This window comes from Podarcis gaigeae (genome assembly GCF_964106915.1).
Source record: "Podarcis gaigeae genome assembly, chromosome: 6".
NCBI classification, from domain to species: Eukaryota; Metazoa; Chordata; class Lepidosauria; order Squamata; family Lacertidae; genus Podarcis; species Podarcis gaigeae.
Genome location: NC_139682.1, coordinates 62,608,427 through 62,632,251, shown reverse-complemented (window position 1 = coordinate 62,632,251; position 23,825 = coordinate 62,608,427). Strand labels below are relative to the sequence as shown.

At 45.0% G+C, this 23,825-nt stretch overlaps 2 long non-coding RNA genes across 5 annotated transcripts in view; one reads left to right on the top strand and one right to left on the bottom strand.

The window, feature by feature from the left end:
* LOC310846502 overlaps positions 1-23,825 on the top strand; it is a 37,182-nt gene that overhangs the window by 8,026 nt on the left and 5,331 nt on the right. For 3 of the 4 annotated variants that reach the window (XR_014565354.1, XR_014565355.1, XR_014565356.1), the window contains exons 4-5: positions 9,451-9,579; positions 21,713-21,833. This is a non-coding gene — a long non-coding RNA (uncharacterized lncRNA). Of the gene's footprint in view, positions 1-9,450; positions 9,580-14,954; positions 15,976-21,712; positions 21,834-23,825 lie in introns of those variants that run through there. The other variant, XR_014565357.1, reaches the window with a different exon arrangement.
* LOC310846514 lies at positions 5,087-7,048 on the bottom strand. Its single transcript, XR_014565371.1, has 2 exons — positions 6,334-7,048; positions 5,087-5,398 (listed from the first exon to the last, which is right to left on the bottom strand). It is a non-coding gene; the product is annotated as an uncharacterized lncRNA (long non-coding RNA).

Here is a 23,825-nt window from a genome sequence, read left to right as displayed (position 1 = left end):
ACTCGGTTTTGGGGAGGCCGGGTGAATGCCGTCATCCCACCCTCCTCTTGCTGCTGTTCAGTGACAATAAGGCAGTTGCTTCTCCTAGGGCAAAACACATATCTGCAAACTGAGGGCCACACTTCAACTTTTGATCTCGCTAAGTTAGCTCAGACTACGATGATGCCGTATTTTGTGACAAGATGTGATGTGACACATCGTCAAGCCTGATGCCTGGGAAAGCTGCTCTTGCAGCAGGTAGAAAGGATCAGCAGATGGTAAGGCAGCAGTAAAACAGGTGGAGGCATTGTTTGAAGATAGCCTGAATTAAGCTTGCTTAATTTGTTGGATCTCTGCTAAATCCCAGCAACGATTGTCTCTTGCGCAGCATCAGGTTTATCCAGCGGGCAAGCAGTCAGAACGAGACCATCTGTAATCACTTATTGTGCTAAATCTTCTTTAAAGCTAGCCACCAAACAAATGTCTTCCCTCTCGCTCGTTCTAGGTGAGAACAGCCCCTGACACCAGGGCATGAGAAAATACGCTGCAGAGCTTGGAAAAATGTTTGTTTTCCTGGGAGTATTTTCAGCTGGAGGGTAACTCCCTTCTCTTCTCACTTGGCTGAAGTGCAAAAGAGACCTCTGACAGTCACAGAGTTTGCCTTTCTACTGGGGCCCTCTTCCAAAAGGAGAAAAGCATTTTCCAAAACAAGGGCCTCCGAGGTTGCTGAGATTGCAGCCTTGATGTGGGAATCTGCTTCAAGCCACTCCTACACTCGATAGAGCTGGAGTAGCAATACAAAGGAGTTCTAAAGTAAAAAAAGTGTGACATGGCAGAAGCTGAAATGAATCCTTCTGTTCTCCTTGGCATGACCAATTCTGTCTTAAACTTTGGGGCCACAATTACAAGCTCTTTTGGTCCTACTGGATGGTGCTTTTGCCAATAGCCAGGAGCAAAATAGGATGATTCTTTGGAAGCAAGGCTCCACACAAGACTACAGCACCTGTTTGCCCATCTCAGGTGTGTGCATCCCCACACGTGTCTTTGGGGGAGTCACTGTTAGTGGTCCTCCATGGTTCGATTCCACCAGAAGCCATCCTTTTTAATATTATGGGCCCAGTTTTTCAGGACTCCCTTCCAATTCAAGTCAGACAGGCCTCCTTCTCCACTTAACTTCCAGAACCTACTGAAGAGTTTTATTTCAGCAGGCAATTTAATATCCCCCCCCCTCCGTTTTTTAAATTTTTTGGTACTGTATCATTGTAAACCATGTGGGCATATTCTGCAAGTGTCCTGGAAAAAATGGGACAATTGGGGGGGAATCATGAGCGCATGATGTCCCCTCCACAATCTCGCACGGTGACCCAAAATGCACATTTTGGGGCACCATGCTCTCCCAAAGTGCTTTTTTGGGGGGGAACCACAAGGCAAAATCATGTGAGATCATGGCTGCCATGCTCTCACGGAAGGGGGGGGGGAGGGAAGATGTTGTCTGGGAAGATGGCATCCCGGATTTTGGCTTCAAAGTGTTGGAGGGTATGTGTGGGTACTATTGCAATTAATTGTTTACATGAATGAATGAATGAATGAATGAAGTAAATAAACAAATAAATAAATAAATGATATATAACAGAATCCTAGAGTTGGAAGGGACCCTGAGGGTCATCTAGTCCAACCCGCTGCAATTATTTTGTGAAAACTTTGTGCTCTGAATGGACCTGCATAGACTGTTGCAGCATGTATCAGGGTGGATTGGTGTGTGTGGGTGTGTGTGTAAGTACCTCAGAAGTCGAACGCCTTGTGACTCAAACGTTTTGGCTCCTGAATACCGCAAACCCGGAAGTGAGTGTTATGGTTTGCAAACATTCTTTGGAACCCGAACGTCCGATAGGGCTTCCATGGCTTCCGATGGGCTGCAGGAGCCGCGCCTTGGTTTTCAAATGTTTTGGAAATCGAACGGACTTCCGGAACGGATTCCATTTGACTTCCGAGGTACGACTGTATCCCAATTGCCTTGCCCATCCACCCAGAGTAGCGCCTTAGCTTTTTCTGACAGCCTGATGCCACATTTCAGGTCATTTGTTCTCAGTCAGCACAATGTGCTTCTCTTGTGTAAGCAAGCAAGCTGATCCAGGACGCCAGATCCCCAAACACGCCTGTTTACCCTCCAGACAGGCAAGGGAGCATTTTATTCACACTCTGCAGCACCATGGTACCCTTTGGCCCTTAAAAAAAACCCCAAAAACCCCTCATATTTCACCTTTAGGAAAAAGAACTCTGCGCATTCTGAGAGGCACTGTGCCAGCATATCAAAAACGGTTGTAGGTGTGAGCCAGAAATAGATTCTGGAAAGTGCTGTGGGAGAAAGGCAGGCTAGGTCAGCCAGCCCAATGTACATTAAAACCTCACCCTTAGGACCAAATTAAACCTGGGTGTGTAAACACAGATCTGGCTCGGTTTCATCGGCTGTGTACTACACATGACCGGCTTGAAATGCAGACAAGGTTGTTCTTTTTCTCAGTACGGATTGAAGCTGGTTTTGGAGGGTAAATTTGTAAAAAAAGCAGTATTTTCATCAGAAACAACAGATAGAATTGTAGAGTTGGAAGGGACCCAGAGGATTATCCGGCCCAGCAATACAGAAATACACAGCTGTCCCATACGTGGACCAAACTTGCAACCTTGGCGTTATCAGCACCATGCTCTAACTAAGTGAGCTATCCAGGCTGATGATAGTGACTGACATAGGTGTAGCTAGGATTTATGCTGGGGGGGGGGACACCCACCTGTCATCACACTCTGTCTAGCTCTCTCTATTGCTCCCGTCAGGTTGCCAGTTGCGTTGCTAGAATGCACCACATTCTCATCCAAGTGACCGCAGGGAGCATTTCAGTTTGAAATATTCTGGTTATTTCTACTTTTAGTTAAGCAATTTTATTTATTTACTTGATTGGCGGAGGAGGGCAGCTGCCCCCCTGCCCCCTGGCTACACCCATGGAGACTGATTGTGGTGGGAACACTCTGGATGCGGAGTAAAAGCAAGTGTGTACCCAGATACAGAAAGCAAGCAGGGATGGGTCTGAATTTAACAGCAAAAGGGGAGGCGTGGCAGACAGAAGTCTCCTCTGTCGGCAGCTTATGCCCCCTCAGGCCTTCTCCCATAACACTTTGTGCCAGCCAAGTACTGGTGTATTGGAGCTGGGCTGAGGAAGGAAGCAACTAGGGAGGCAGACTCTCGGAGGTAAGTTGTGCATCCGAAGCAAGGAAAAAGGGAATGAAGAAGTAGCTGGTATGGGTGGTGTTTTAAATACTTAATGAGGCGCTCCACTCGTACTAACCATCCCAGGGCTCTCAGCCACTGCCACAATGTCCTTTCTTCTATCAGATCAAAATGAACAGATAACAGCAAAGGTTGCTAGGTTCATAGCAGGGGTAATCAGAATGAGGGCCACTAACTGACAGCTGATTCAGGACTTTAAATTGTGCTCTTACCGGTATATCAAATTTCCTTTTCTGCATATATTGTAATGTTTTACTGTTGCTATGGCCATTGGCTAATGCGAATAAAGTTTTATCTTATATAACAAGGAGGCACTCCACAGGCTTAAATGTTTCTGTGGGTAAACCTGAGGAGATCCTGGTTATGCGGCAGTAATGTCCGAAAACAAAACTTCCCCCCTTAGCCTCACCAGGAGAGGAGTCCGAGAGCTTTCCAACAAGCTTACGTCCAGCGTGAATTCATAGCCGCACATTGGTTTCCATCTGGCAGCTGTCACTAAAAGTACTTCAGATCACCTGCCAAGAAACTGCAAAGGATGTTTCTTCCCCATATGGACCTTTGTGCTTTAAACTTTACTTTCATAATTTGCCAGGCTCCTGGCTGGAACTCCCTTTTTATGGAGCTCATTTGGCTCCATAAATATGGTGCGCAATACCAATCAGCCAATCGCAAATGAGGTATGGTAGGAGCTGGAAAGGGCGCAGAAAATCACATATGCATTAACTCTTAGACTGTGCTACTTTAGCAGTCACTCTGTATGCCTTAAGGCTGATCTGCTGCCCTCATGTGCTGTGGAGGGCTCTGCCCCATTGCCATTAGTGAGGTAATGTTCAGCTGCCAATCTGGTTAGTTTCCAGGTTGCGGAGAAGTTGCTGTCTATTCCTTTCCTTCAGGCAGCAAAATATAGTTTGATCAGCCTTGGCTGCTGGTTTCTGGGGGATAAATCTAATTTCTAAATGCTCCCTGTCCCTAGGCAGTCTGTCTCTGAATACCAGCAACCTTAGGCTTACATTCTCTATAGATTTTCCAGAGGTTATCTTGCTGGCCACTAGTGGAGACTAGATGGATCCTTGACCTGAACCAAAGGTCACTTACGATCTTTGGACTCCTTGGCATCATGAAGCAACTAGTTTGCCTTGGATGTTGTCGTTTGCTTCTCAGGATATCCTTCACAAAGGGTGTTTCTGGTTTATCGGTTGGTGGAGTCTATCCAAGTTGGGCTTTTCAGGTAATATTTTCGCTTGGATATGTGCTGCATTCATCATGTGGTGGTGCAGTCATGAGCTTCTTTTCCACACACACCTCTTTTTTGGCAAAACATAAGTGGCCACACTCTAGCAGCTTCTACTTGCCCATCCTGTGGTTCTGAAAGCCACCCAAAGTCTCAGAAAGCCACTCCATGTCCTTGCACCTAGAGACGGCAACCCATAAGCCACAAATTTCTGTGTTTTTGGCTCGTGAAGGGGGCCATGTCAGAATGTCCTCCCCTGATTCTTTTGCCACACGTAAAAACAGCTTACAGGAAGCGTAGGAGCTGAGTCCGGGTGCAACAACTCTGGTCTGAGTAAGCAGTGAGTGAACTCTTCTTTATCACAGATATCTCTTGTGATGTGGCTTGTTCTGGTATACCAAGTTCTGCTACCCCACATCAACCAACATAGAATAGTTTAAATGAGATCCAAAGTACTATTTCAGATTTTAGAATCCAAAAGAGATGAATTTCAGCAAAGCAGGGCAAATTTCAAGAGCCCTGATCTCAGATATATTCAATATTAAATTGCCTCAAAGCAGTGCAGGTGCATTTGTAGTGGTTAGTTTTTTTTATAATAAAAAAACACCTTATGTGAAATCAGATGTGATCCAAACCATCAGGATGGTAGTGCTTGTTCTCTCATTTCCCTTAATGATGCCCATGCCAAAGCGAAAGCCATTGACACTTTCCTGGCAAACCGCAGAGAATGACTTCCTTAACGGTCCAACTGAGAGTATATGGAGGAGTGAAGAATATGGGTGGTATGTGTTTGCATGACAGGAGAAGCTGAAGTCTTTCATTTACCCGAAGAACAGAGTCTACATGGGAATCAGAAGTTCCAGATTCTCCTAACCAGATAAGCCACCAAAATGGCTCAATCGAAGCTTCTGACAAAAAAAAAAAGAGTTGACAATCAAAGCAGTCTTAACTACTCAGTTTCTGCAGACCCGTCTTATTTCCTTGTCATGCAATGCAACACCTATAAATAACAATACAACTGGAGGAAATTGGAGCATGCCTTATGTAATGTAATATAATTGAGGGGAGGTTTCATCCAGTTATTCAGATTCCGGGCCAAACGACACTTTATACAGAAATGTGCACAGCGAAACTCCCAACAGCTGCTTGGCAAAGGGAGTGATTTGAAGCGGGGAAGTAGCCTGTTGGTGGGTGTGGGTTGCCGAGGTTAATATTACCTTAGTCAGCTGCTTTTATTCTGAAATCCAACCCCCCCCCCCCATAAGCTGTTCTCCTCCAATGGAGTTCTAAAAACATATCTGCAAAAGTGTGGAATCCCATCAATGGTGGGGGATGGAAGAGGCTGGAGAGAAGTTGTGGTGGGCAAGGAAAGGGTTAAAGGCCCTACACTGCTTTTGCACGCTAAATCCCCCCCTCCGAAAGCTGCTTTTCCTATTAAAAAAATAGACATGCATTTGGGTGCAATGTTTTGTTTGGCCCAGAGTTTACAGTGCAGGTATTCACAGTGCAGAGCGGAGCTGGATCATGCTGGGATGGTAGTGGGATGCCAACTATGCAGGTTATATCCATGGGGGGACCAATCATGGACATGTGCTAATGCAATGAAGGCATAAAGAAACAACCCAACCTTGACTCTCGGATGTTCCAAGCCAAGATTCTTTCTCACGGGAGCAATGCTGCTTTCTGCAACTTGCTCATTCATATGTTCCTATCTTGCCTTTCTATTTCAAATTGCAGTGCCCAAGGCCACAAATATCAAAATTTAACTCAAAACTTAACCCACACAAAGGGAGCAGCAAAGAAAATTGGGGAAGCAGGAGCTATAAATTCAAAGAAGACTCACCTGGCTGAAAGACTTGTCAGAACAGAGGCGTCTTTAGCTGTCATCAAAACATAAACAGGGAGGGAAATGATCAATCACCTGCAGCAGGGAGTTTCACATCCTGGGTACCACAACAGAGGACACCTTTCTGAACATTCAACTGTGCAAAATGGGCTCCTCTGAAAGTGGCAGTGGGACACTGAGAAGGATTTCGGAGACTGAGATTCTAAATGGGCATGCAATAATATGGAGAGGACTTGGCCCTTTCAATTGCAGGATAAGCAACCTCATAACTAACCTGCTTAAGTCTAATTAGTGCACGAAGAACTCAAGACAATTGAATAAGCTGTCCTGCCAGGCTTAGCTCACCTTGGGAGGGACTAGGTAATCAAGCCACTGTTCCCCTCCAGTCTCCCTTAGAAGCTCAATGGGTGAAGAGGCTAAACAGGTTGCTCCAGCTTAGCTGCATGACTTTCACAAGCCATTCAGGTGTTCCTATATCAATAATTTAGGAACTTTCACCACTGTAACTAGGCCAAGTTTTACTGCCTGTGCGACTTTTTATGAATGCTGTATGGAAAAGCAAATGAATCTGACCTTTGGAGAGTTTGTAAGTAAACCATTTTAAACTTACCAAATGTGTGATTTTTTTTTTTTTATGCTAAGGGAAGAGGGAAGTTTTGGAACTCACAATGGCATATTTTAAAGGACTAACTACCTATATTTCCATGCTTTACTTTATTGCTTATGTTATGATTCTCTCACCAAAGATTACTTGCCCCAAACTAAGATCTTAGCATCCAGGAATTCTCCTTTTTATACCTATTTTTTCCCTTGCCACCAACAGAAGTATTGTGGGTCCAAGCAGTTTAAGCAGCCTTTTGAACTGAGCCTGGAAATGGTGGAGCTACTATAAGAGGAAAGTTGCGTAAATACATGCAAGGCCTCTAGGGAATAAGTTTGACAAGAAGAAATAAAAAGCAGAGGAGAAGTTCAAAACTGGTGGGGATTTCTGTACCCTCCAACATTCTGCCAATCAAAATCGGGACTCACATCTTTTGCTACCATGCTCCTGTGTGAGCCAGCTGGGGCTGCCCTACCCCAGCCCGACTGGCAGCAGCTCCCTCAGCAAGCACCACACCGGCACCTCCAGCTCATCATCCTCATCTTCACTGGCTTTTTTCTCCTCCTTCAGCAGGGGTGGCACCAGCAGCAGCTCCCCCTCCATGGGTTCCAGCTCGGGTGCCGCCTTTAGTGTGAAAGACACATATTTTAGTGCCGAACTCACATGGGAGCCAGCTGACTCATGCAAGAGCTGAACACCAAAAATGGGACATCCAAGCCAAAGCCAGGGTAGCTTCTGTCATTCCAGGGTGTCCCAGTCGAATCGGGACTGTTGACGGGAATGGATTTCAAAGTGGTGCAGGAGGCAGAAATGGAACTGTTGACGTCCCCTGTTATATTATGGGCATTATCGCTAATTATACTAGCACAACTGCCATCTCCAGAGCAAAACAGCCATGAGAGCTGCACTTGCTGAATGAAGAGTAGCAATTGACCAGCAACTTGACTTAGTGGTTTCAAGTATGGGCAAACACCAATTCCCCCTGCAAGCGGAGTGCTTGCTGAGGTCATTTTGTCTGGATAATTTACTGACGGCTTTGCAGTCCTGATGGGGGGAGAAAACCTCCATGTATTTACAAAACTGAGGCCAGGCAGAGGTGTTACATTTTATATATATGAGAAGAGGTATATGTATTTTCAGAAAGAAATTTTAAGAGAGTGATTAGCGATTACAACTTTTTGTGGGAAGTGAAAAAGAGGGGATGCACAGGTACAAAACCTGAGTCCTTAGATGGCTTATGCCACCCTTTGTATAACCGTAAGAATCACACATGCTTCATTAAGCTAGGTAGACTAACAGAAGAGGTGCATTAAAAGTGAAAAAGCTTTCGTGTCAAAGCTAGAGCCATCTGTTTGAGCTCTGGGGGTGGGGTGGAGGGGGAAATAGTAAATTGTGTAAGGGAAGCTGTTTGAACAGTAACCATGTCAAGAATAAATTGAGCAAAGTTCCTTGTCATTTATAAACTGGGCTTCTAAAAAAAACCCCAACTATTGCTCGGGAGGGAACAGTATTGTTTGTTTGTTACTAGATTATGTATTTTTGTGCTTTTATAATGTAAACTGCCCTGGGATCCTTGGATGAAAGGCGGTATAGACATGAAAGAAAGAAAGAGAGAGAGAGAGAGAGAGAGAGAGAGAGAGAGAGAGAGAGAGAGAGAAAACTAAACTGGTTTTCCAAGCTATTTTGGGAAGTTGTTTGCATCCACTCCATGGGAAGAGTCTCAAAATGCTCTTGAAATTTATGCAAATTGTGTGTGTTTTGAGTAAAACAAATATGCTGTGATAATAAATCTCATGCTTTCTGGTGTTCCTCTTACTTCTAACTCAGGAAAGGTGAAGCCATCAGCAATTCCAAGGATAGTTCCCCTGTCCAAAAACATGTAGAATTCTATTAATGGGCAATCCAAATGTTGCACCAAGAACATTAGGTTTCTCTTATCCGTATAAATTATGCAAGTTCAGAATTTGCATTGTTTGTCTTATTTTTCAGAACTTATTCTACAATTTTGACTGTTGTGCATAACTTATTCTGGTTTTTCTAGTTGCAGAACAGACAAGGAGCTGTTCATGGCACTGAAGCCCTACCCCAGCTCCTGGGGCTCTTGTTCAGCCACCTCTGTTTACACACTTCCAAGCATATCTTATCTTCCTAGCCATCAGGGCTAGGGTTTTGTTTCAGTTTTAAATGCAAGTTGAGATTTATCAGCCTGCGGTGTGGTGCAGAATTCGAGTGTCGAAACAGAAACCAAGCAGATCCAGCATTCAAATTCCATAAAGCCAAATTCCATCAACCCTTGTTGAAGGGTGACCTTCAACAAATCACTATCTCTCAGCCTGACCTACCTTGCAGGGTTATTGTGAATATAAGGTTGTGGGGAACCATGTACACTTTCCTAAACTCCTTGGAGGAAAGGCAGGATATAAAAGAAGAAAAAACAAAAACACTTCTTCTGCACTCCTGTAGAACTGCGGAGTGCATAGCAGCCCTGTATAATATACCCTCTATTCCCATAGGCTAAAGGCATCTGTTTTGAGTTTCAAAGATGGGGAAGAAAAGTCGTCTGGTGTTCACATCCTGTGCTTCATTTCCAAAAATTAGAGTGAGCGACCAAGCTTGGAAGTTGCCCCTTCAGCAAATCTCAGGTATGATGCCTAACTGTGGTTGATTTGTAGTAGTGAAAGGGCTCTGACTGTGAAATATGATATGCCATTCTGCTGTATTATGATTGATTGATTGATTGATTGATTGATTGATTGATTTTAGCATCTTTATGACTATCTGCCATTTAGGGTTGGTGGGTTGTTGTTTTTTGCTGTGTACACTGAATTCATGGTGAAACAGTTGCTATATTTTAGAAATAAAACAGACACACATCAGTTCAGCAGGTGGGCAAACGCATTCTCATCCGTGTCGTTGCTCCGTGTCACCAAAGCGACTTGGCTCGTTCCTAGTGGCCCTTGCACTTTTGGCACTGCAGATTGGTGGAATTGCAGGCTTATTTACAGGCAGCAGAAAGATGCAATGATCCTGAGCAAGAGGATAACTTTCCTTCCGGGTTGCGCCATCCTGGTGTGTGCTAAAGGCACTCAGCCAGGAACTTGGGAAGCTTTTAGGTGGACCATAGTTAGAAGTATATTCTTACTAAACTGGATCAGTTCGTACCAGTTTCAATGTATGAAAAGAGCACTAGACCTCTAGCTCCACTGTGGCCTCCTAAAAACAAAAGCATGTCAACATACTTATTCACTAGCAATGTGTCAATTATGGCATGGGTTTCAACGGGTAGGAGAGGATATATTAATTGCAACTTATCCCTCCAGGCTCCCACGTGTGTGGGTTGAACAGAGTTTCAAAATTCCATCCTCGCTGGCAGCAGAATTAAAAGGAATTAGGCTGTAAAGCCTTGCTTTGAGCAAGTCCAGCTAATGAAGTAAGCTGGTTTCCCCCCTTCTTACCCCGCTTAACAAAGAATCAGGCAACAACTTATAAAGTAAGTAAATCTTATTTTTAAACTTACTTTACAATTATACATTGGTTCACAACAATGGCAGCAGTAAAAACTACGCAGTCAAAATACTTATATTTACAGTATAACCAGCTTTAGGCATGGGCCTAAAACTGGAGCAGGCGGAGGCATGTCTGTATCCAATGCTGGTCAAAGGAAGAGAGAGGGGAACAGGAAGTACTATATGCTCCTTCCATTCTAGGAGAGGAGGGGAAATGACATCACACAGAGCCCTCTCTGCCAGTTGTATTTCTGTGGTTTGACCAGCTGCCTATCAGCAATACAGCTCTGTGGACTTAGCCCCTTCTCATGCTAACTAGCAAGTCACAACACAGCACATACGGATACAACCCAGCCATCTCCCACTTTTGTGGACTGCTCAACATAAGAGTTAAAAATAGAAACTAGAACATCAAGCTGCCCAAACCTTAATCACCATGGCCAAGAGGATCTGGTACATCATATTATATTCTTCAGGGCTTTTGTGAATCAGGCTAATTCAGGGATGAGGAAACTATGGCTTGAATCTTTAAGCCTTGCTTCATGCCCCCATTAAACTGTGCCCCCCAAAGCACTATCTGCTCCAAGAGGGAATGTCACTGAAATACACTCGGAGTCCTGTAGTGATTTCATGCTCTTTATTGCAGCTTGTAAAAAAGTGAATCAATTGCCCCCCAAACCTCAGGCTTTTATATACATTATTTACACAATGAGTCCTGGCTGATTGGCTGATTCTGCTTCCCTCCTGGAGCCTGATTGGTCTTTTCCTGCAGGCCAATCAGTTGATGCATTCTAGGATCCTACTTGCCTATTGTTCTAGGATCCAAGCTTAGTACAGTGGTACCTCGGGATGCGAACGGGATCCGTTCCGGAGCCCGTTCGCATCCCGAAACAAACGTAACCCGTGTCCGCACGTCTGCGCGTGCGTGGGTCACATTTTGGCGCTTCTGCGCATGCGCATGACATCGTTTTAACTGTCTGCGCATGCATGTGCGGCGAAACCCGGAAGTAATGCACTCCGTTACTTCTGGGTCGCCACAGAGCGCAACCCGAAAATGCTTAACCCGAAGCGTATTCATCCTAAGGTATGACTGTACATAACCGTCACGTTGGCAGAGGAGCCGATAATGGAAACCAGTTTAGTAACAGTGATGACCGCAAACCAGTGTTTCTTTTTCCTATTTTCATTGTGAGCCAAATTCATTCAGACTTCACGCCTGTTCTGTTTCCAGAAGCATTTGAGCAAGCAATTGTTGCATTCCTAGATACCTATAAAAAGCATGAAACATATTTTAGATTTGTAGATCAAACACTGGCATGAGAGTCTTCAGAAGTGTCTTGTACTGTACAGAGGTGAACAAGAGTTCATATTTATTCATTCACACACACACACACACACACACACACACACATCTGTATGCTGCTGTGTAGATGTTAATGGGAAGGCTCCATTTCTTAGAATCATAGAACCATACTATTGTAGAGTCGGAAGGAATCCTGAGGCTCATCTAGTCCAACTTCCTGCAATGCAGGAATATGCAGCTGTCCCAAATGGGGATCAAACCTGCAACCAGTGCTTTTTTTCTGGGGGGACACAGGGGTCCGCATACCCCTGAGCATTTTGTGACTCTAAGTTTGGCCTCATTGAGGGGCAGTATTTCAATATGAGTAGGAAAATGAGAGTACCCCTCAACATTTTTAAGAAAAAAAATCACCCCCCAAAAATCTGCAACCTTGGTATTCTTAGACAGTTTACCAGAGAAATGGACAGCCAGTGTGGGAGGGCTAAAAAGAAATAGGATGTCCCAGATGGGCTGTTGATCACACTATCCATTCTGGCCAACAGGAACTTGCTATCTTCTTTCCTTCATCGATCTTAGATTTCCACAGTCAGTAAACTGCAGGCCTGTCATTTTGCAGAAGGAAATTTTTCAACTAGTGTGGGTTTTCCCTGAGAGCAGTGTGCACTGGTGGAAGCAGCAGCAACAGCTCCCTTCTTCATGAGGCCTGGAAACCCTCTTTTGTTCTGTGAGAAATGACGCTTGCGGGGGGTTGGGGTAGAGAGAAACTGCTAGAAGAAAATCATGTCTGAGGAAATGTATGTGAAGTTTCCATGCTATTTGGGCGACCCCTTTCTTAGGTTATGTCCTGGCTTGCCTAATAAATCGAGCAAGCAATTAGAAACGAACTATTTGACTAACAGAAAAGTGGTATTAAATATACAAGATGCAAAGGTGCAACTTGGTTTTGAAGCAAGATGCGTCTCTGAAAGCTCACTCTTGAAGTCTTGACGTATTAGATACCTACAGAGTACAAGGGAGCTGTTATTTATTTTCTTTACTGGGGACAATGAGTTCTGTCTGTTTCTCTTCCTGTTTCATGGGTTATTCCTCCCCACCTACCTGCAAAAAAAACCCCTCCTTACTGATGCAATTGCTGCCAGCCCAGTTTCTTCCACGCCATGAGTTCTCGACTATATCCCGTGTTGCAGTCACCGTACTGCATCCTTCCTGTTGTTGACTCTACAGCTTTGCCCCAACCGCACAGTTTCCCTCTTTTAGACACGTCACGGCAGCGTAAAAGCCTTGTGCTCCACTCCTATATAAACACGTCCATACAAAAGAAGAAAGCATGGATATTTTCTGCAGGGTCCCAGAGAGGAAATTAAATATAGGCCACCCCGCCCTCCAATGTTGGGGTTTGCTCTATTCTTTTTTAGTGTCTAGGTTGCAATATCAAATTTTTTCAAATTCAACCAATACAAAATATTTTCAACAGCACCGTTATTTTTATTTATTTTTACATCTCAGCCTCACAAAGCAACCCAGGGTGAAGCAACCCAGGGTGGTTATTCTATTTATTTTAATAATAAAAAAGTAAAGTTACACTATGCCATGCAATTATTTATTTATTCTTATATTTATAACCTATCTTTTCCTCCAAGGAGCTCAAACTGGTGTACAAAACTCTCACTCTCCCCATTTTACCACCCTGTGAGGTGGGCTAGCAGGGGCTGGCCGAAAGTCACTCAGTAAGTGAGCTTCAAGGCTCAGTGAGGATTCAAACCCTGTTCTCCCAGGTCCTAACCCAACACTCTAACCAGTACACTACACTGTCCAGTTACCACACTACTGGTTATTAGCATTTGTATCTTTCCTGCAGTGTCCTAGGCATGGAAGCAGCCCAATCCCTGCCCAGTAGCCCTGCAGTTCACAAGAAACAGAAGTCAGGAAAACATAGGAATTTATTACACTTTCCCCTCCATTCTCACATTGCCCACAGTAACCCTGGCTCATGCAAAATCCTGAAATCAATAACTACAGCTTGATGGTAAATAAATAATCCGTAACCAAGTTGTTGCTGGACATTTCCAGCGGCTATGACCTCACTGGATTTCCAAGGAATAAGCATCGTCATGGCATAGCTTGAATAAAATGCCCCAAGGACACTTTGTTTGCTTGGCAATGCACGGGAGCTGCTGCCAGGAGCTTCTCTGCCCAGGAAGGAAGCCTTGCTAGAGCGGGAATGCTGTCTTTACTCGAAGGGCATATTGAGCAATGGGGAGCTGTCAGGGCGAGAACAAGTTGGACCCCTTTTAGAACATAATTGGCTGTGCACAGGGTGAGAAGTAGAAAGCCAATGGGGTAATTAAGGGGTGTGCATAACGGGTCACTTCAGAATGTTGTTTTTTGGCAGGTGCATTTTGCACAATGTAGTTGATGCAATAATAGTGCATCAGCAGTGGGTTTATACTGGACTGTCCACACATCATTTCTCTTCATAATTTGTTCTGCGATGCTTCTACGATGTTACTGCATTGTTGCTGTCTGGAGGTGCAGTCTTGAACTATAGCGCTATGTCCTCCTAGTGGCACAGCAGTAACTAGCATAGCTTGCAAAGCTAAGCAGGATCCGGTATGGTTTCCAATTGGATGGGGAACTGCATGTTAATGCATGGGATCAGATTAGATGATCCTCTGGGTCCCTTCCAACTCTACAATACTACCATTCTATGAAAAGCAGGCCAAAAAGTTTAAAAACAAAACAAAACCCAAAACCAGAGCATGTGTGGTAACAAAAAGTTACGGAATTTCAGCGACAAGTTACGGGATATGCACTGACTGGAACGGAAGCCATGCGATTACTCCAAAACAATTTCAGATGCAAACAGCACTGAAATTGGGATTGCATTTGACTGCCCTGATACCATCATGAGCACATATAATCAGGAATAAAAAAATATTTCTTCAGAGGCCCTAGAATTTCAGCAAGAAGCTACGCAACAGGTGCTGATGGAAATGAAGCAGTATGTCTGTCTTGAAACTTTAGCTGGCTCAAACGGTGTTGAAAGTGGGGTTTCCTATAGCCATCATGAGCATAAATAATCATACATGTGCATTATAAAGGATACCTAGATAGGCGCTGAGGTTTATGACAGGGGGGTTGGGGTGAGCAACTGAGGCCAAGAGGCTAGACCCAAGCCCCCATACTGATATTATCCTTCTCTCTGCAGACTGGCAGACTGACTGAACCAGAAAGATCTTGCAGCAATAATTGCTGTAATATTCTGGAAGAGAAACCAGCTCTCAAGCATTACAAATGCCTATTAAAATAACGAGACATCTGGCAACCTGCAGAGTCTTGGTTTCTATTGCAGGGGGAGCACGCTGGAGCTGCTGCGTCCTTTCTTCTCCTCGCTGGGGGCTTGCATGCGGATTCTTGGCCAAGCGTAGAGAATGGATCACACAGCTGGGAAAATGCAACCCTCTCCGCCTGTTTGGCTGCTCCTGAGCCATGTGGCTGAACATGAGAGCACGGGCAGTTGGCCAGCTGCTTTCCTCAAAGTCTGGGTCAAGGCAGTCCACTGGGGAGGCTTGTTTACGTCGTGAACTGCCGTCGCTTGCAAAGCTGTGCTCCGTGCAGAGTGATGGGGAGCAACCAGTCCAGGGCGCTCCGCAGTATAATTTCTGCTGCTTGTTGGTTTACCCTCTGAGCTGCTTATGAGGGAGGACCACCGCACTGAGCTTGCCGACTAAGCCCTGTGGTCAGCATGCACGCAAGAACCTGCAGAGCAAGGGGTGGAAAAGGTCACGGCATATGAGGGGCTGGGAGGGGCCCTGCAAGGCTGCCATCAGGGTCGTTGCCAGGAATCCAAAGGGTTTGACCCATTTAGGCCTGCACAGTTTGCTCTGTCCTCCCTTAGCTGAGCAGCATCTCAACAGGCCAGTTGTATAGTGTTGCTTCAGTAGCTGTGGTGTAAACAAAGGCTTGTGCTGCAGCAACCAAAGCAGCATTTTTGTGCAAGGCAACTCAGACCCTACAACTCGACCCCTCGGTCACTGGATACTTCCCCTTACTAGTCACTTAGCATTGCAGGTATAATGCTATCTTACTTATATCTCCCTAGAAACTCAAGGCAAGTCTCCAAAGGGCCATCGTTCAGGGACAGAGTAGCTACTTTGCGTGCAAAACGGTCTCAAGTTCAATCCTCACCATCTCCCAATACGGCTGGGGAGGATTCCTGCCTCGAATCAGCCACTGCCAGTCTGACGGTATTGAACGCTGGTCTGACTTGGTGAAAGGCATTTCCCTGTGTTCCCCCATTTTATCCACCCAAGAACCCTGTGAAATAGGTCAGGCTGAGAGTGCGTCTGGCCCAGAAAGTTACATACATAGCTGAGTGGTGATGAACGGTGTCGTGTCTATTGAAAGAGCAAGGCAAAAGAATGTGTTAATCTTGTTTTGGTCTGCACATCGCTGCAATATCTGCGAATGTTGAAATAAGATGCTGAAATGAGATTCACCTGCCAGGATGGCTGGATTCTGCACATGAATAGGGAGTGGGAGAGACATCTTGTCCTTCAGTTCAGGCAGTGAAATGCTTTGGGCTGACTGAACTCCCTCTCTCCGGCTGTTCTCATTAGAGTGCATCGAAGACGTGAAAAATTGAACTGGGTGGAATTTGTCATTCTGTGAAATTCTCAGAAGCATGAATCCTTTGAGCTGGGAGAGGTTTGGACCAGTGCTGAAACATAGGGAGAGCTGTCTCCCCCCACCAGTGCTGGGCCCCCCAAGATTGGAGGGGGAGGGAGCTAGATGGAAAACAGGACAAAGCTTCTGCACATTTAATAGTTATCCAGAAGGGGTTTCAGCAGATGTGTGTCATCTTCATTCACATGGCCGTCCTAAATCTGCACCTTTAATGCAGCAGAATAGAAGACAAGAGCTACCAGGCTGGATGCGGATAATTTTACTGACAAAATGTTGGACAGCAGCGCGCACACACAGGGCCATCGCATAAGCGGAGTTAAGGCTGCAATCCTAACCCCTCTTACCTGGGAATGTTGTTGTTGTTGTTTAGTCGTTTAGTTGTGTCCGACTCTTCGTGACCCCATGGACTAGAGCACGCCAGGCACTCCTGTCTTCCACTGCCACCCGCAGCTTGGTCAAACTCATGTTGTTAGCTTTGAGAACACTATCCAACCATCTCGTCCTCTGTCGTCCCCTTCTCCTTGTGCCCTCAATTTTTCCCAACTTCAGGGTCTTTTCCAGGGAGTCTTCTCTTCTCCTGAGGTGGCCAAAGTACTGGAGCCTCAGCTTCACGATCTGTCCTTCCAGTGAGCACTCAGGGCTGATTTCCTTAAGAATGGATAGGTTTGATCTTCTCACAGTCCATGGGACTCTCAAGAGTCTCCAATAAGTCCCACTGAATTCAGTAGCAGTTGAATTCTGAGCAGGCATGGTCAGGATTGCAACCCAAGTGCATCTTTGCATAGATGCAAGGTAAATGCCATATCTCAGGGGTATGCCCGGCGGCCGGATCCGGCCCAGTTGCCTTCTCAGTCTGGCCCAGGAACAGTCCAGGAATCAGCGTGTTTTTACATGAGTAGAATGTGTCCTTTTATTTAAAATGCATCTCTGGGTTATTTGTGGGGCATAGGAATTCATTCATTACCCCCCCCCAAAAAAGTATAGTCTGGCCCACCACGTGGTCTGAGGGACTGTGGACCTGCTCACGGCTGAAAAAGGTTGCTGACCCCTGCCATATCTAACTTGGTCCTCGTGGAAGGTTGGTGAGGAACATAAACTGACAGCTTTTGACAGAACGAAGCTTTCATAAGTGCTTGCAGTATTTTGGCCTCTGCAATCTGCACCGCTTTGCAACCTCCAATTGCCATTGAAGCCTTTGCTTATAATTGGCCTCTGCAGAAAGAGCGAGGGGAGAAACCACAGCAGATACTCGGAAAAGGTTGCTCAGGAACTTAATGAGGCAAGAGCAAGACTGACTTGGCAGAAGCAGAGTCTCTGCTTTTTCCTGGAAGGGAGTGACTGTACAAAGCTGAAGCAAACCTGCACTTCCTGGTACATTTTTCAAGGACAAAAAACGGTTGGGTATTTTGGTTGTCCCGATCAGGCAGGCAAAAAAAGGAAAGAAAGTTAAACTATAACAGGCAGTTAGTTATTGCCACTTCCTTAATTCCTTTGGCACCCAAAGTGTCCGCCGTTAAAGAGAAAAGAACTAAAAATGGCACTGTTGTTTGCAGTGATATTTTGTTCTCCACTATCCACAATCTGGGGTGGAGCCTGGATTATATGATTTAATTCCAAGTTGTAGCTTGCAAAATTTTCATCCTTCTTTTTTAAGCAGAATGTTTATTCATGTTCCTGAAAGGTCATCTGGTACAGTGTTTCAAGTAGAGCTCTTGGCCCATTGAACAACATCCTTTTACATCCCACAAGTGGCACCCATTGGAGACAAGGCATTCCTCTTGTGCTGCTCCCTGGTCCACACTTTTTAGCTGCTGAAGCCTTGGGAAAAAGTAACACAGTTTTGCACAAAGGCTGATAGAATATCCTTGTCCTCTGCCATTTGATATTTTTCCCCTGTGGTGATCTTGACACAAAATGTTTCTCGTGAACTGCAGCCACCTTCCAGCGTGTTTTGAAAAGGGCTGGGTGCTGTTTGTCTGTGTCAGCCCCCACGTCCAGCTAGATTATCAAGGCAAACAAAACAACATGGGAAACTGCTGCTCAAAAGGCCTGCTGGGATGGGGAAAGGAGGCAAGAGCATTTTTTTTTTTTGGCCTGTGTGGAATGAGGACATCTTTGAGTCGCGCAGGACAAAGAGTGTGTTGCTCACTCCTGCCAAAACAACTTCCTGACCTCTGGATGAAGCTTTAAAGTTTTCAGAAGAGAAACGGCAGGGAAACGGCAGGGAAATCGAGAGAGATACTGTAAAGTACAGCAAGGCCCAAAGTATGTTTGCTCAGGTGCAAGTTCCTGCTGAGCTCAACAAGACTTCCTCCTGGGTTGGTGTGCATAGGATTGAAGCGTTGATTTTTGCAAAGTGCTTTATTATCCTGCTTGTGTTTCCCCTCCTCCTAATAGCCTCCTACATTAGGTAAAAATCGTTGCTCTCATTTCACAGAAGGGAACTGAAATGGAAAATCACTTGCTCAGGACCCCCACTATGCTGCCGTGAACCCCCATCCCTCTAAACCTATGGCCTGGGTAAGGTAGCCGAGTGAAAAAGAGAGCTGGGCTCCCTGCACCTTTGTTAGTTGTGTAGAAGAGGGAATTTCACCAGGTGCAATTCCCTCTTTTGCGCTGCCCTGTCCTCTTTTTCACCTGCCCACCCTAGTCAAGGACTGGGATCTCTGGCTCAAGTGAGAACTCCTAGGGCTGATTCCCCTTCCATCGCCCCATGAGGTGTGCTAGGATGTTGCTGAAGGGCTGGAAGCAGACGCTGTGCCTTTAAGATCACACCCACGTCATTCAATTAAAGCACATGACTTTCTCCAGAGACCCCCCAGGAGCTAGAGTTTGCCTCTCATAGAGCTACCACAACCAACACTCTCAACATAATACAGTTCCCAGGATTATATGCATCGTATGCAAGTAACCTAACTGTTTTAAGACAGAATTTCACCTGAACTGGCCTCTACCCAGAAACAGAACAGGAGTCCTCCAAGCATCCTTTTTAAAATTATGATTATTTGTGCTTATGATCTTCTTTCAATATTGTTTGTGTCTGCAGACGTTTTGGGGTGATCATACGACTTCATTTCCAATCAGTGCAGACCCTGCAACTTCCTTCGGAAGTTCCATAACTTTTCTTGCCACAATGTTCTGAGCCTGAGGGGTTTTTGTTTTTCTCTTTGTCGTCCTACATTTATTGTGCTGCAACTCCTCCGGACAGCAAAATGTGGTAGGATTGGGGAAGCTTCGCATAACAACTGATAAAGCAGAATAAATTAGCCACTAAGGCACTGTTGTTGTGTCAAGAAGAGTTGAAGAATACACCCACAATAAAACACAAGCATGGCTTCAACTTTGGAGATAAGACACACTTTCCTTTTTCTGTGTCTCTCTGTGTGGGGGAGAGACAGAGGAAGATAGAGAGACCTTGCAGCTGCTCATTTGAGTGGGGGGAGATTGCTAGAAGCCATATTAACCTTTCTACCCCCAACTCATGTCCAGGGCTTAACTTAAGCCAGGACTGCTTGCCATATAGCTAATCTCCTTGGCCAGAGGATTTGCTTTCATGAGCTCTGGCAAGGAGCACTAGTTAAATGAAACCCATATACTCAAGGTTTGCAGCTTCACAACAGCCAGGAATGTTGCCCTTGTTGCTTCCTCTGCCTACTGTGAAAGCCTGCTACACCTGTTGAATTTTTGCCTGCTCTGAAAAGCACAAGAGCTCTAAAGTTGGCAATTCTAGTGGATGGGACCAGCACTGCTCAGGCCCCCCTCCCCGGCCTTAGCTGCTGCCTTCCTCTTATCACTGCTACTTAATACAGCGTCAAAAATGTCTGATCTTTGGGGTCAGATTACCTATGGCAGCAGATGTTTTGCCGGGATTTGAGCCAAGTGCCTGGTCTGGGAACACCAATCCTATAGTAGTGTGGTGAAGCTAAGGAGGTCTGGACTGGATCCAGCTAATGGGTGGGAGATTTGCTAGGAAGCCATTCAAATTTCTAAAGCAAGAATAGGCTCGAGTGTGATCAATAAATAGTTATAGGGCTGCAAATCAATCTACTAAAATTATCTCAGTCAAATGAAACATTCCTCCACCCCGGTTATATGTGGCTTCCCCTCCCCAAGCCAGCCGGACAAATTCCCAGCTCTTCATGGCCTCGACCCCTGGCCCAGTAGGAAACACAGGAGTTTAGGCTGTGGTCCAGCAGGGTAAAGCCGCTCCATGTGGGGACAAGCAGGTTTGGGCAAGGTGAAAGGATCCTCAGGCATGAACTCAACTACCTTGCTATCAGAGCCACAGAGGCATGGGAATAGCATGCTGGGCCCATCAAGGATCCAGGCTTCCTTCGCTCTGATGATGAAGATAGGTCTCCTGGTGGAAAAAGGGAGAGGGTCATTTCTGTGGTGGCCTCATAGCTTTGGGACTTCATGCGCTGGATCTGTGGTGGTCTCCCATGCTTCAAGCCTTTTGGAAGGCCCTAAAGACATACCTCTTCCATGTGGTTTGCTCATGATTTATTGTATTTTACAGCCCGGGCTGGGCTGTAGTCTGTCACTTAGACTTATTATTGTGTGAACATGGGTTGCTATAATGAAACAATTGGAAGGAGGGGTAGTAATTGCACCTTATTCCTAGATCCCGCACTTTGGGGAAGCCTGTAAAAGCCCTTTTTTTGGTCAAAAGGGGGGGGGGAACCTTCTCATTTTAAATGAGCATTGTTGATTTTTCTGCAGGTGCACAATTAGTGGGAATTTAATCAATCAGTTTGGTGATTTACTGACCAAGATTTATTTAATTGAACCATAATGATGGCAACCCAGCAAAGCTTATCTTAATTGGCTAGCATCCAAGCAGCACCATTTTACAGTTTAAAAAGGCAGTGGAAGAACAAGAGAAAGCCAGAAATTAAAAGTCCGCACCTACAGGGAACATATTCCCAAAAGTGTAAATCTGTTATTGAGCTTTTGGAGGCGGAGAGATGTTAGGAAACCTCTATTTCCCCTCACTGAGATATAGTACTGGTGAGTTACTTAGCAGTCAATCCCTCTTTCCAGGGAACTGTCGCTCTTTGAAGGAAACTCTCAGCACCCTTAACAAACCACAGCTCCCAGGAAGCCATGCTTAAAGGGGTATCTTGCTGCTATAAATATACAGTGCAGATGGGCCATGAAATCAAACTAATCATGCAACAATTCATATGGAAACATTAGAGCAATATAAAATCAAGCAATATAACTTCTACTCTTTCTGTGTTGAGTCATATGGAACAATGGTTTTGATTTGGTTTTCAGATTATTGCACAAAAGCAATGCCTTCGTAGAGCTGAATTGGAAGCAGCACATGAGAAGAGAGCAGACAAGGCAATGGGGACCAGAGGACCTCTGACATTGCTGTGACATCACAGCAGATCAGGTAATGGCATCAAGAAGGAAGAGGCCTGTCCTTCTCCTGTCTCTTGCCCTGGTGTGGAAGTAAACATCATCACCTGCTAACTGCTGTTGATAAAAATATTTGTTGAAGGCAGGACTACAGGGGTCAGCTGAAAAGTTGGCACCTCTGCAAGGAAGGTGTGATTTGCAAAGATGTCACAGATTGTGGAAGGGATTTCAAAAATAAAGTGATCCCTGGAGGTGGATGGGAATATAGGAAAGATAGACCCTTGTACTGATTTAAATAAAGATGTGGATGAGCAGATGGCACAAGTCATCTGTCCAAAAAATCTGTAAGGGTATGGATGTTGCATATTCTTGTTTTGAGAGCAAACATGTTTGTATTTTATCCCTTGGCTGGTCAGACAGTTGAGCTTACTAAGTGCTAAGCACTCTGCAGCTGGCTAAAAGTCAGTCAAGTGTGCAAAGGGCAAGGGCTGAGGCTGGGGCAGGGTTGGCGCCTGTGGGACAAACAGCACAATCTCTGTATACATGTCTACTCAGAAGTAAGTCAACAGAGTTCACTCATAGGACTGCAGCCTAAAGAAACTTGCAAGGCATTCAAACAAGCCAACAAGATAGCTAAATTATTGGGGTGGGGTGGGAGCATATTGATTTAAAAAAAAAAAGGCCCAGTGTGTTTTTTAAGGGCTTCCTTCCTACAGGATAGAAAACCAGTTGTGGATTTACAAACAGCTTCAACGTTTTCCCAAACGACAGGAAGACGTTCTTGTGTAGTTGCAACACTCTGGTTCTAACACCAAGGATCAGTGTTTGGCACTATTGCAAATTTAATCGCTGCACAGTTCTGCTCTCTCTGCTGTTGCCCGTACACACTTCACTTCTAGATAATAGAATTCAAGTGCAACCAATTTCTAAAAAGCATATCACAGGACAAATAACACAGCCAACACTAAAAGGTAAAAAAACAGAAACTCAAACCTAAGAGCAATAAGTATGTGAGCAAAAACTGTATGTGATTTTTCAAAGCATAAAGATAAACACTCCATTTTTTCCATTTTTTTCAAAAGTGGCAACCTTAGGTACTTAAACTGTTTGTGCACCAATTTTGCACATATGAAAATGCTGCAAAATAAAATGTTACAAACAAATGAAAAGCTAAAACAGGCCATCATATTATTGAAGCAAAACATTTGCAGTGCTTCCCCTACATCTCTAGTGCCATCTTGTGGCTATTTTTTTCATTCGCAGACTAATAATTATTGTCTTGAACATTAATTCCAACCCTAGTTTTTGTCTTTCCAGATTGATCTGTTGAAACATTATGCTAATTACTGCACACATCCACACACACCCCTACCTAGTTACTTAAGTTTTCCCCAGATTTGTCCCTAATGGACACTTCATTCTAGGGAAGGGATTTGCAACATCAATAGGAGAAATCCAGTTACAAACGTTGAGCAATATTAAAATGATCTGCTGGATGGAGAGAGTTAGGAACAGCAGCCCTGTCTTGTTGACAGGGAGGCTGCTCCTCTCACAAAGCACACAGACACCATGGGAAATAGGGCCACCCTAGATCAACCACAAGTGATGTTGTGGGGCTCTGAAATGTGCATTCTGCAGGGGCAGGTGAGGTTGACTGGAATCTGCTGAAGTATGACCTGAAGAGGTCCCAAAATCAATCCACACCAACCTAGAGCGGGGGTAAATTATTGATTCATCCCCTAGTGGAATCAGTTGGGGAGATTGCAAAAGAAACCTGCTTGGAGTTAAAAATTAAGGTAGATCTCCCAATATCACCTACTCCTGCTCCACTTCCAGCTGGTCCAGGGCTTTAGAAATGGCAGAAGATCTACCTCTTTGCACCCAGTCCAGCCCCATTTAGGATTGCACTGTAAGGTACAACTAAACTGAACAAAGAGATGGAGAAAACAGTGCCACCAGCCACTCCAAAAGGAGATGCAACTCATCATACACCTTTTAACCTATATGATATATGTGTTTCCAGATG